The sequence below is a fragment of the Amblyomma americanum genome, chromosome 7 (assembly GCF_052857255.1).
Source record: "Amblyomma americanum isolate KBUSLIRL-KWMA chromosome 7, ASM5285725v1, whole genome shotgun sequence".
Taxonomy (NCBI): Eukaryota; Metazoa; Arthropoda; class Arachnida; order Ixodida; family Ixodidae; genus Amblyomma; species Amblyomma americanum.
In genome coordinates this window covers 36,484,008-36,496,793 of record NC_135503.1, presented here as the reverse complement: position 1 = coordinate 36,496,793, position 12,786 = coordinate 36,484,008, and positions in this window count along the sequence as shown.

The window sequence follows — 12,786 nt, the reverse complement described above, 5'->3', positions numbered from 1 at the left end:
TAAGGGCTCAGTGTAATACAGATTTCTTTTTTTTTCACTGCATTTCATTCCATAATGATCATCCACCGACCCGACTGACTTATTCGGGCAACTACGAAAGCGTGGCGGTGCCTCAGCAAAATGGGCGAAAAGCAATATAATTAGCAAAAAAAAGGAATGGGATCGATATACCTCGGCCCAGGCATACCGTTTGACTACAGCCGCTAGTGTCCCCTATAGGTAATCGCGACGATGTCACGCGACTTCGCAGGTTCTGTTGTTGGCAATGTTTAATGCAATTTTTTTAGTGTTCGCTCAGCGTAAGATGTTTAATGTTTAATTTTGGGAAACCGGAACATGCATGACAGCGCAGAAATGTTTCAGAAGTAAGAGACATCAAAGCAGTATCACTGCGATGCGCCGAAGATATCGATGACACACCCACAGGTTGGTGTTTCCGTAAATGTGGGATAATCCTTTTTTTTACTTTTTAGTTTTTGACGCTCTCTTTATGTCACATCGCAACCTTGGTGATAACTTGCACCTCCGACGTCATTAGCACTGCGCACACCACAAGAGGACTCCGTGGCCTGCCTTACTTTTGACAATTCCTGTATACGTTTCGTTTCGATGAATTGCAGTCGAACCTCGTTATAACGAAACTGTTTATAATGAAATAATAGATATAACGAAGCTACAGCCATTCCACTAAGAAACTCCCCGTTTCGGTGCATTGCAGTCGAACCTCGTTATAACGAAACTGTTTATAATAAATAATAGATATAACGAAGCTACAGCCATTCCGCTAAGAAACTCCCATTTAAGCCCATGCATCTGGTGTCTCGTTTTTATGAAGTAAAAGTTGTCTACAATGGGATATAACGAACCTCCAATAAACCTTACTGGCCATTTCTGGCTGCGTACGTCAATATGTAACAGTCTCCAACACTTTCGCGCCGAGCCGCCGCGGTGGCTGAGTGGTTATGGCGCTCGGCTGCTGGCCCGAAAGACGCGGGCTCGATCCCGGCCGCGGCGGTCGAATTTCGATGGAGGCGAAATTATAGAGGCCCGTGTGCTGTGCGATGTCAAAGCACGTAAAAGAACCCCAGGTGGTCGAAATTTCCGGAGCCCTTCACTACGGCGTCCCTCATAGACTGAGTCGCTTTGGGACGTTAAACCCCCATGAACCAAACCAAACCAAACTTCCGCGCCGATTTGGTGTGGCAAACTGCAGTTCCACCATTCCCCAACCTCCTCTCAGCGCACGGACCACTGTGCTAAGCTTCTCAGGTTCCATGTGCAGAATGTTTCCGTTTTGGCAGTGTGGTCACTTCATTAAAACCGTTTGATAGTGCGCTTGGTGCGCTTTACGGTATCGAAGTCCGCACACTTATGTTTATAAAATGTATAGACTCGACTACTGATCCGGAGTTCCCGGGTTCGAACACGACCATGGCGGCTGCGTTTTTATGGAGGAAAAACGCTAAGGCGCCCGTGTGCTGTGCGATGTCAGTGCACGTTAAAGATCCCCAGGTGATCGAAATTATTCCGGAGCCATCCACTACGGCACCTCTCTCTTCCTTTCTTCTTTCACTCCCTCCTTTATCCCTTCCCTTACGGCGCGGTTCAGGTGTCCGCCGATATATGAGACAGATATTGCGCCATTTCGATTCCCCAAAACTAATTATTATTATTATTATTATTATTATTATTATTATTATTATTATTATTTTATAGACTTTCTATAGACAAATCCTAGTGACTAGCCTATAGGCAATACAAATTCTATAGGCGGTCTATAGACAATCTATAGATTGATGGCCATACACTTTTAGTAGACTTTTTCTATAGACAGTCTATGATTACGTGCTACAAGCACTAAACAACAATCAGACTTTTCCCCAAGCGCACACGAACATTAAATTGGCGGCCGACCCGTTTCTGGGATTGGGCCAACGTTGCGCCACTTCCCGGGATTCCAGCGACCCACTCTTCCGTACACCCGCTCAACCCTCCCACCCAGGCGTAACAATGGCACTGCATTGCGGCAACCGAGCCGCCCTCTCCATCCAGCGAACGGCTCGCGGCCCTGAACTTGACATCGCATCCGTCCCAAGACTGCCGGCGCCCGAAACGCCGGCTGGCGAGACGCGCGAGCTGCGGGAATGAGCTGAAAGCGGGCAGGAGGGCCTCTTCAAGGCCGCACATCCTCGCTAAGAGCGGCGTAGATTCCCTGACGTTCACTGCTTGCGCCCCCCCCCCCCTCCCCTTCGTGGCCCCTCCTTTGGCAAGGAATGCGCACACTTCGTGCTTCTTGCAGGCTAGCTCATGCAGGGCTCGCCGTGATTACGGTTTCCCCCTTTCCACATTCGCGTATCAGTTCGGTGCAGCGGGGGCTTAGCCACTCGCCGTGTTCCACCTGGCAGCAAGCAAACTGCCAAACGCAGTCACTTATCGAGCCAGACTTGTTTTCGAATGTTGCGAAGCGTGCGATAAGCGACTCCCAGCGCTGTCGTCGATCCAGAACTTCAGGCTATGCAGGTTTTGCGCATGTGCCGCGTATGAGCTATAAGCCCTTCACTGAGCGCCCTTTTAACGCCACACTGCTTTCATATACCACGATGCTGTGAGCGTTTTCCCTCGTTCCGGTGTCAGTCGCTGTTATACTGCGCGCAATTATGCGAGCGGCGTCTCGTCCTCGAAGAATGCGTAGTGCTTCACGGTCTGCGGAGCCGGCTGTTCGTGCCCAACTGGTTTTGCACTGCTTACTTTCGCTCGTTCTTTCTTTCTTTCATTTTTCTTTTTGTTTCCGCGCGCTCTCTTGCGCTTGCATCTTCCCGCTTTTCGAGCGCACGCCCTCTCTGGGTCCGTGAGAAAAGGGTTTGCCGGCGACCGCGCGCCCATATTGGTTCGCGTGTGGCCTTGAAAAGAACGTCGCGCTGGGTGCGCCTATGCTTTGAGAGAGCAGTGAATGGCGCTGCCTGTGAGCGAATTTAGCCCAGGCTTGCCCCACGAGAGGCGAGAAAACTCGGGGGCTATGGACAACACCGTAGCTATGGAGCACAGTAGGGGCTTGCAGGGAAGTTTTAGCATAGCGGGGACATACTGATGCAGCCCAGTGGCTGCTGCACCTGCGCAGTAGGCGAATGTCCCCAACACCCCCACTTGCCGAATTTTTATGCACGTCAGACACCCTGCTGTTCCGGCACACGTCCGCGCTAGTACGTCTCTGTTGTGCCAAGGCTCTATTAATAAATAGTTTTGAGCTCCTCACCACGATTTGCTTTCACTATAAGCAGAATATTAGTGTTTTCATTAAAGCGGAAGCTAAGACACGTTTCACTGTAGTTGAAGCGAAAAGACGAAAGTTGCGGCAGTTTTAATTTGCTTTTAGTGTTATAACTCCGCAATGTAAGCGAAAGGCTGAAACTAAAAAAAATTAGCTGTGGTTTTTTAACTACTGCAGAACCTGGTTAGAGAGCGAAAGCTGTGGTGTATCGGGAAACTAGACGCGGCTTGGCGTCTGCAACGCTGAGTGCTCCGCACACTGGATAGGCAGCGCGTTCCCCCTGAAAATAAATGAAACATTTGGAGGACGCTTAAGCTTCGTCTTTAACAGTGAGACGCGACAGCGTGTTGCAGCGTTGCCAAGGAGTGCACGGAACTCCATCGCCCGTTCGGCGCGACGCGTGGCCCGTTGGAGAATTTAAAGAAAGGACTCCTGTGTCACATATCTCGGTGGACACCCGAACTGGGCCGTAAGGGAATGAAATGAAAATTGGTTTGAAGGAAAGAAATGACGCCTGTCTCACAATTCTCGCTGGACACCCCTACAGCGCCGTAAGGGAAGGAAAATCCCTTCCCTTACGGCGCGGTGCAGGTGTCCACCGAGATGCGCCATTTTTCGCTCACGGCCAACGCCGTCGACGCCTACGACACCGGCTTTTCTGCGACACGAGCTCCTTAACGCTGTCGCGTTAAAACTGGTTTTGAGGCAAAGGAAATTGCGCAGTATCTGCCTCGCATCTTGGCGGACACCTGAACCGCGCCGTAAGGGAAGGGATAAAGGAGGGACTGAGAGAAGAAAGGAAGAAAGAGGTGCCGTAGTGTAGGGCTCCGGAATAATTTCGACCATCTGCGGATCTTAAACGTGCACTGACATCGCACAGCACACGGGCGTCTTAGCGTTTTCGCCTCCATCGAAACGCGGCCGCCGCGCTCGGGTTCGAACCCGGGTACTCCGGATCAGTAGCCGGGTTTAGTAGCTCAGTAGCCGTTTCGCTTGCGCCCGCATTTTCATCATGGACACGCATCTGCGCCCGTACCAAGGACCGGTTCTACCGCTGTCCCCACAACCAACCTGTAGCTAAGCGACAGTAATAACTTTTCTAGCGCGGTTCTCTGCACAGTTTCAGCAACAGGTGCCGCAAACGTTCTAAACAGAATTTCCAGCTCGAAGCAAAAAAAAAAAAAATTGATCGTATGCATTGGTGCACGTATGTTGCCTTCGATGTGTGTGTGTGTGTGGGGGGGGGGGGGTGCCTTCTTGTGTGGAGGGCCTTGCTGGGGGCGGGGGAGGCTATATTATGAATGTGAAACTGCCTGCTGATTCTTGTGTCTCAAATTATTATGCAAGCGCCTACCATCTCGTTGGCTTAGCCATTGTAAGTACATGCATAAAGTCTGTTTGGGCAGTCACTGAAACTTCGTCTTCGCCGGTCATACCGCTTCCAAGAACCACCACCAACAACAGGGGCTGCATGCCTGGGTGGGGTAGGTTTGTTATATGAGGAAAGGAAACGATCAGAATCTGCGCCATTCTCGATGCACGACTGGACAGCCTCGTGAATCAAGGAGCCAAGAACGCATGAACAAAAAAAAAACAGAAATAATCGCCGTACTGGACGACTTCGGATTAATCTCGACGACCAGAGGTTCCTTCACGTGCGTTGACATACTGCATGGCACACGGACCATTTGTGCATTACCCCTCCATCGAAACGCAGCCACCGTGGCCGGTACTCCATCCCGCGACCTTGGACTCTATTCAGCCTGATGTTGTAGCCACTGTGCTACTGCGGCAGATGCACTCTTCCGGATAGCGCATCCTCCTACCTTCATTGAACGGGGCTTCACTGCTTTGCAGGCATGCAGTGCGGAGGAGGAGGGGCAGTACCTCTTTGGCGCTGTTGCGCTATGCACAGCAGTGAAGTGGCTCCTCCAAGCGGCTCCTTTGTGTACCGGTTCATTAGCTTAGAACGGAGTGAAACAAAAGAGAACAAAGCAAAAACAAAACAGGAAGAAAGAGGAAGTGTGCGCGTGCGATATCAGCACAAGATGCACTTCAGTTCAAAGCAATGCGTACTGTGCGACAGCCTTGCAGTACCTCGACGCTTGTCCTCCGCGCATGAGAAGTCGAGGAGAAAAAATGTGCGGTGCTCGGCCGGATTTGGGCAGCAAGGGTACAAATCAGAAGCCAGGTGCTTGCTTCACGGAACTGCGAGGCGTTAAGCGGCAGAAACATGGTGCGCGGTCGTGGCAGATTTGCGAACTGAAACGCGCCACGTGAGGACTTTGACTTGATTTGATTTATGGGGATTTAACGTCCCAAAGCGACTCAGGCTACGAGGAACGCCGTAGTGAAGGGCTCCGGAAATTTCGTCCACCCGGGGTTCTTTAGCGTGCACTGACATCGCACAGTACACGGGCCTCTAGGATTTCGCCTCCACCGAAATTCGACCGCCGCGGCCGGGATAGAACTCGCGTCTTTCGGGTCAGCAGCCGAACGGGTAACCACTGAGCCACCACAGCGGTTCCACGTGAGGACTAGTGATATGAAAGATGTGATCTTCATTCCCTCGAGGCTTGTTTATCTCGCTCCTTCTCAACGCAAGATGTGCTGCTAATGGTAGTTTACCTCCTAAACAATAGCAGAGCATAAAGTGGAATACTATTCACACTAGTCGGAAATAAGATTCAGCAGTACAATCAAGTTACGACGTAATCCCGCTAATTCTCTCGTGTTTTGTTTATGCCCGTTTGAACGTTTGCTGGCACATTTCTTTTTCTTGTCGCCTTAACGCCTTGCTTTGCATTCGGCCAAATACAAACTGTACACGCTGGCCAGTACAAATATTGCGTGCAGAACATTTTCGCATGAAGGAATAATTATCGACATTTGTATTTGCCTTTACCCGTTAAATACGCGCCGTAATTGCGCATCACAGCTACCTCTGCCTGGACTACGAGGAATTGAATGAAGCGCATTCGTTGTACAAAGGAAGATACGTGAAGCGTGGAACAAAAACTTCACAGAGGTTTTTCTCGCGCTCTCAACTTGCGCAACTTCGTTTTGTATAAACATTTCTTCTTTCCGAGAAACCTTAGTCATTGTATTCGGGATACAAAGCTGGAAGGAGTTCAGGAGACGATGGATACTCGACTGCACTGTAAACACGAGTACGCTTATATATGGGAGTAAAAATGGAGTAAGCTGTCCTCTAGCGCACACCATTTTATAAAAGGGAGTGTTCTGAAGGACAACTTACTCTCTTTTTACTCCTTTCTGTTTAGAGTGGCTGATTCGTTCGCACGGGGATCGAAAGACGGCGCTGATGGTAGCGACATAACTTTTCGTGCCTGTCTCCTGTCTCTTTGCCAGCTTCGCGGCAATGGCACGATTGGAGTCGCCGACGAGGGGCCAATGCTAAAAAAAAAAATAGGTTTATGCTACTCAGAAAAAATATTTACTTGCGCAAACCGTAAACGCTAAAATATTTCGCGTTGCCAAACGGCGTCAGGATCATCCGGCAAATATAATGTCAGTCGTGATTGGGTATCCCGTAAAGTAACACCACCTTCTAGATTGAATAGTGGCGTTTTAACCCTTCCGTCGCGAACACATTTTGGCCGCCAGATAATGTGATCAAAGGTCAAAGACGCTAGTTCAGTACGCTTGCAGCTTAGTGAATTGCAGTCCCTGTATAGCAAGGCATCGCTTATGCGACAGTTGTTCACCTTCATTTTTACCTTTTACCTACATGCTTAAATCCCTTGCTCCCCGTGAAAACGATGGGCGTTAATGCCACTAATCTCACAGTTTGACTGTACTGAATTGGAATATGTACAACTGTCGTCAGCTAATAATAATAATTAATAATTGGTTTTTGGGGAAAGGAAATGGCGCAGTATCTGTCTCATATATCTTTGGACACCTGAACCGCGCCGTAAGGGAAGGAATAAGGGAGGAAGTGAAAGAAGAAAGGAAGAAGGAGGTGCCGTAGTGGAGGGCTCCGGAATAATTTCGACCACCTGGGGATCTTTAACGTGCACTGACATCGCACAGCACACGGGCGCCTTAGCGTTTTTCCTCCATAAAAACGCAGCCGCCGCGGTCGGGTTCGAACCCGGGAACTCCGGATCAGTAGTCGAGCGCCCTAACCACTGAGCCACCGCGGCGGGGTAATCGGCGGTTGAGTTTCCGAAACTGGTACTGTCTTTGATTGGCCGGCTTTGCAGCCACCACATACACCAGACCGTCGCGTTTGTTGAAGTGACGGGTGTGAGCCATTCACGGACCATTCTTACGTGCGAGACACGGTGACTAACTTCCACCAGCCGGGGTTCTCTGACGTGCACTAACACCGCACAGCACACGGGCGTATTCTTCATTCTGCCTCCACCGAAATTCGATCCCGCTACCTTGGACTGAGCCGAACGCCAAATTCACTGAGCCAACACGTCGAGTACCGCAAAGTCTTATAAAGCGCTCAGCTCCAATTTCAAAGACGCATAGAAGAAGCGAGGCAGCACAAAGGACGAAACAGTGACCTACAAAAGCTTGTCGAGACCTTGCATTTCTACTGAGCGCACGAGCATGTATACTATATGCTGCGCATTTGACACTGCGCTGAGGACACTAACGCGTATTATAAGCGGAGGCTTAGAGCGAAAACAGGGCCGGAGCCAGTTCGTTACACGGCCCGGCACCGAGCGTCATCAGCGTGCCATCCATCATCGCTGTCTTCTGGGCGGCGCGGGGGCCCCAAGCGAAGGGTGGGAACGCTATATAGACATGCGAGAGTGAGCCCCTGCAACCGTAGTGGATGTTTGCTCGATGCGGTGAAGTTTGGTGGCATTGGCGTGTCCGTGTACCGGTGTACAGGAACTTGCGTATGCTGAGTGGACGACAATGCTAAATTCTATGCTGGGGGTGTTAGTGCATGTGTTGAAGTTAGAAGTGCCCGTAAAACTGAACATGATACCACGAATGATCTGGCGACGCACGCTGGCAATGGCCGAGTGTAGTATATGCAAGTTGTCTTCGAAGAACGTATTTATCTCGTGGCTTACTATCAAAATCGCGGAATTCCTGGGGGCTTGGGTTGAAACTGATATAGACTGCTGAACAGTGCTTCGAACAGTTCTGAGAAGTTCTAGCTAATACCTTATTAGTCGTCGTGCAATAGCAGTAACGAGTTTAACGCACCCAGAAAGAAGGGCCAGCGTGCAATAGCAAATAAAGTGCAACATTTGCAAGTTGCAACAACTGCAACATCCAATCCCTGAGTCATATTGCTCAGCATGAGAAGCTTGGGGGTGGCGTCCACGCTGCCCTACGCTTCTTGCTACGTCACAGAGAACAGGTTGTGATTGGAGGATCTTATGCTGCAGAACTTAATCTGGAAGGTTGCCTAAGAACCACGCACGCACGCTCTCTCTCTCTCTCTCTCTCTGTGTAGCAAGGTTCCTTTGCCTTAGTCTAAAGAATGTGGAGAAGGCTTGACAGTATGAAGGATCTATTTCGTCGCAGAAGCTAACCGCTAGCATTTGTCTCTGCTTATTGTTCAGATAAATAAACCAGACGGCCACCTTAGCCACCTGGTCTGCAGCAAGCTACGTACAGACAGGAGCTTACCAGAAAGTCGTTTTTTTTTGTTATTCTGCATGCGTGTCCAATCGCTGTCTTGACTTCTGCCACTAGGCTCATGGACTACACCGTCGCTAGCTTTTAGATTCAGTACAGTATACTCACTTATATCATTTAAATGTAAAAACCCACTTACTCCGTTCGTATAGGACGCGTTCTCACATTCAACATTGAAAGTAGTACTCTGAAAATAATAGGTCCAAAGTCAGGTCTTTTGTTTCTTAGTTTCTTCTGACTTTGGTGCAAATCGTGAAACTTCCTCTCCACACTGCGAATAGTCCCCGGGGAATCAAATTATTCAAATAATTTGGCAACCTCGCGGTACCTCCCACCCAAGCTCCAGTAAAGCGTTACTGCGTCTTTAGAAGGTCGCGTGTACTTTGCTCGTTGGTTTCACGCACCGAAAAACAAAACAAAAGTGACAAAAAGCAAAACAAAAGCACACGAAGCTCTCAAAGAAGACCGAGAACGACCGGGCCGAAGCACTGAACAGAGAGGGGAGGAGAGAGGAGACCCAATGGGCGTGTACACCCAAAGAGAAACGCGTACGAAGCGCGTACAGAGCGTACACGAAGGCCAAGACCCACGGAGTCTTCCGCGAAGGCCGCGATGGGTGTTATTAAAAATAGCGGGCTGCTCCGCAGTGATGCGAGAGAGAGAGGGAAAGGAGGAGCTGATGGGAGAGGGGAAGAGACGGGACTCGACTCCTCGAAAGATGGTGATTGATTCTCGCGCGAGGCTCGGGCTGCCTGTGTTGCCGCCAGCACTCATCGAGAACCGCATGCATGAACCACCAACCAATGCAGACGAAGAACCAGCGGCTTCGCCTCACACACACTTGTTCGTCCCTGCTCTGCGGACACGCCCAGTTTAGCGGAAGCTGCGCGCAAAATAAAAGCGAGTGAGAGGAGGAAATAATAATGCCGCAGGCAACTATAGATTCATCGCTGCGACACTGTCCTTTGATCCTTTAGATTCGCCTGGTGAAGCTACCCTTTCTCCATGGAGTTCTATGTACGTCGCTCTATAAGAAGACAAAAGTTTTGACGGGCTCACTGCAGTGACGAACACTGCATACAGGGACCTCACTCTTCTTTTCAGCCCGTGCAAGCAAGTGAGCAAGCGGCGGACGGAGTAATAAATTTCGCGCTGTAATTAAGTTTAAAGCCTATAGCGTCTCTGCGCGCCCCCCTGCGGCGCAGCGCGTAACAAAGCCAACCTGCGCGTGCCACGTCGTGTCGTGGTCGGCGTGTGTGATGAACGCGCGTGTCTATTCTGGCAGCCGTGATCCGATTAGGCAACCTACTTAGGAGGGGCGTTTCGGCGAGGAAAAGGGTTAAGTCGCGGGATGTCGCCAAATCCGACGCGCCTACGCGCTTCTGATCTGGCGGAGCCTGCCGTCAGCACCGGCTTCGGCTGTCGCGTTGCCGTTGATGCATTAAGATCCCCACTGCGGCTGGTTTGCCGCGAAGCGAGAAAATGGAAATGCGGATATGCGTTACGTTGGGGACGTGTAGAGTTGCAGAGTTGACGGTTCAAAACTTTAGATTTTTCAATATTGTATTGATTCATATGAGGTACAGTCGAAACCGGATATACCGAACTCGAAGGCAATCGCGAAATATCCCCAAAATATGTAATATCGATATATAAAAATGGCACTAGATAAGCTAATGTATAACCTAGGAGCAGGAATACATTGTACCCATGCATCGCGCTTCTTACATCGTTCCCTTACGGCGCGGTTCAGGTGTCCAACGATATATGAGACAGATACTGCGCCATTTCCTTTCCCCAAAAAAACCAATTATCTCTTCATGGAGCGATGTGCCGCCTGGCGGCGTGCTGATAGCGTACCGCTCGCAAGGCCTCCTAACCTGCTCACCAGTACGTTAAAAATAGAATAATCGCTCACTAAAATTAGGGCGCATTTGGTGTCCACAATGCCCTCTGTAACGAAGCGAGCTAGGCGGGGCCTCACTACAGGGTTTAGTTATGTTGGCTCCACCGCATGACAGCGATGTGGCGTGGAAAATCGGTGCAAGAGCTCGAAGGCCGCCCTCAAGCACACCCCAAGTTCACCTCGTCACACGGTTTCTAGTGTTGCCGACGGGTGCAAAAGGCCGCGCGGCCTACTTGTCTATACGCGCACAAAAAGGGATTTAAGAACGCAGCAAGGAGAAGCGACACATGCAGGGACGCGGCAGTTCGATATATTGAGTGACCGACGAAATTGGAGTTCGATGTACTGAGCGACAGTCCTACACTTTTATAGAGGATTTATAAAGGATAATTTGTTTTTTTTCCCTATAAATGGGTTCGTTATATCCAGACTCAATTATATACGAATTACACTGTGTTGGGCATCTATATTTTTACTTGCCTGATATATATATATATCCACGAACTCCGGATCAGTACTGTGTTTATTTTCAGTGGTTAGGCCGCTCGGCTACTGATCCAGAGTTCCTGGGTTCGAACCCGACCGCGGCGGCTGCGTTTTTATGGAGGAAAAACGCTAAGGCGCCCGTGTGCTGTGCGATTTCAGTGCACGTTAAAGATCCCCAGGTGGTCGAAATTATTCCAGAGCCCTCCACTACGGCACCTCTTTCTTCCTTTCTTTCACTCCCTCCTTTATCCCTTCCCTTACGGCGCGGTTCAGGTGTCCAACGATATATGAGACAGATACTGCGCCATTTACTTTCCCTAAAAACCACTTATTATTATTATTACTGTGTTTATATCAGAACATAAATTTCATTTTTTTCGGCAATTATTTTTTTCAACGAATGAATTACTGACTTTTTTCGGTGATCTAATCCGGCAATCCTGTGCTTTGAAAAGTCACTTAGAGTCGATTTCGGCGTTTTTGTCAGCATGAAGCGTAATTAACCAGTAATGAACGTGGAAAAGGGCGGTACTTGGAGCTGTTCTTGCTGAATTAATTTCTGTTGCTATTAAAAGAAAGCAACGCACGTAAATGACACAGATGGCAGACAGAAACAAAGGCGGAAGGTTAAAAACTAGGCTGAAATGTTATCGTTGAGTTGTCAAGGAGAATTGAGCGAAAGGTGATCTGCGTGTCCATGGAAGTGAAAGCACTACACCTCAGTCGTCGAGGAAACCAGAACATAGTATTTCATCGTGACGCCCATGCACGGTTTCGTGTCAGTGTCCTGCATGCAGTTGGTAAACCTACTTAACCGACTAACCGCACTAAGCGGGTGACGATAGTGAACAAACGTGCTGCTAACAGGCCGCTAGGAGGCGGTGTTTCCCAGTCTGCAGATATGTGTAAACTAGCGGAGCAATACCCCAGATCGCACAATTGCGCGGCTTATCCTAAAATGCCGCAGTTTCGTCACGTTCCTGACTTCCCTACTTTATCGCTACGTTGGCCCTTGGTCTTCATATACATTTTTGTGCAAAAGCCCCGGTCGAGCACGCGAACAGGGCCACTCACTTTAAACTTTGAGTGTAACTCGTGCTCAACAGCCAGCTAGCTGCGCCTTGCATGCTAATAATAATAATAATAATAATAATAATAATAATAATAATAATAATAATAATAATAATAATAATAATTGGTTTTGGGGGAAAGGAAATGACGCAGTATCTGTCTCATATCGTTGGACACCTGAACCGCGCCGTAAGGGAAGGGATAAAGGAGGGAGTGAAAGCAGAAAGGAAGGAAGAGGTGCCGTAGTGGAGGGCTCCGGAATAATTTCGACCACCTGGGGATCTTTAACGTGCACTGACATCGCACAGCACACGGGCGCCTTAGCGTTTTTCCTCCATAAAGACGCAGCCGCCGCGGTCGGGTTCGAACCCGGGAACTCCGGATCAGTAATCGAGCGCCCTAACCCCTGAGCCACCGC